Source organism: Acomys russatus, chromosome 30 (assembly GCF_903995435.1).
Source record: "Acomys russatus chromosome 30, mAcoRus1.1, whole genome shotgun sequence".
NCBI lineage: Eukaryota > Metazoa > Chordata > Mammalia > Rodentia > Muridae > Acomys > Acomys russatus.
Genome location: NC_067166.1, coordinates 5,746,736 through 5,748,335, shown reverse-complemented (window position 1 = coordinate 5,748,335; position 1,600 = coordinate 5,746,736).

The following is a 1,600-nucleotide window of genomic DNA, read 5'->3' as shown; positions in this document are numbered from 1 at the left end:
ACGCCTTTAATCCCAGCACTCGGGAGGCTGAGGCAGGCGGATTGCTGTGAGTTCGAGGCCAGCCTGGTCTACAAAGTGAGTGCAGGAAAGTCAGGGCTACACAGAGAAACCATGTTTAGAAAAACCAAAAAATAAATTAGAAAGTAAAAAAAAAAAAAAAAAAGAAAGAAAATATCTATATTTAGCATTTAAAAATCAACTATGTACTAATGAGAATATATGTACGTGTGTATATGTATATACATATACACACATATATATGCAAATAAAACGTTGAACTGTTTTTTTAGAGCCTAGAAAGATGTTTCAGCTGCTAAAGTGCTTGCCATGAAAGTATAAGAACCTGAGGCTGGATCCCCAGACACATTTAAGATGCTGGGCACAGTGATCTACACCTATAATCCCAGCACTGGAAAGGCAGAGCCAGGCGTATCCCTGCCTCCTTCTTAGTTGTGTCTTAGCTCTCAGGATTTTCCCTTACCGTCCCATCTCTGTCATCATCTGCTTTCCTTAGGATCAATCTGTCTAATGAGGTACAACAGCAATGGTAACTGCTTGATTGCTTTCTTGTTACTCTTATCAGACCCTTGACGCTTATTCATCCTATTTCACATACCTGCCCCACAATAGTTTGTCAGTGCTTTGTTGCTTGGCAACAGTGACTCACTGTTGACTGCTCCAGCTAAGAGCCAAGATCAGGTGCATTTTCCACGTAGTCTTGGTCCATTTTTCTCTTTCAGTACTACTAAATGGGTAAATTGCTTTCTTTCTTTTTTTAGGTCTGTTTTTAGCTCCTGCTTCATGTCCAGACTTGAAGGACTGTGCCTGGTGATGACTCTTATTTATTTATTAGATTTATTTATGTATTATTCATGGGTGCGCCATAGCACATGTGTGGAGATCAGAGGACAACTTGTAGGAGTCAGTCCTCCCATTCTACTCTGTAGGTCTTGGAGTCTGAGCTGCAGGCTAAGCAGGTTCTGCAGCAAGCTCCTCCACCTGCCGAGCCATCTCACTGGCCATGGTGATGACATTCTTACTGGACAACAAAGAGCATTGTGGGCATTGCATGGAGAGACAGGAAATGTGAAAGGCTTGGCTGTGTGGGGTTTTTTTTATAGCAGATTTACTATCGAGACAACACATTAACTTGTAGATTCGTTAATTCACTACTTGCACGAAATGGATGGGTTAATCCACTCCCAAAGGTGGAAACATCACTTCTTTTTTTATTTGTGTATCTATTTTATCCTTTTAAACTATGTGCACGTTGGTGGGGGTTTACAAATGAGCTCTATGGTACTCATGGAGGCCAGAAGAGAGTGGAGGGTACCCTGGAGCTGCAGTTATAGGCAGTTGTGGGCCACACAACATGGGTATGAGGAACCAGACTCTCGTCCTCTGCATGCTCTGCTCATTTAGCATGCACGCTTTGCCACTGAGCCATCTCTCTAGCCCCTACAAACACCTCTTACAAGTCCCATTTGGTCCCACCTTTTAGTAAGTCATGATGGGGATTAGACTTCAGCCTGAGTTTCGGAGGGGGCAAACCATATTCAAACCACAGCCTGCCTGGTCCCCACAGCCTGCCTGGTCCCTA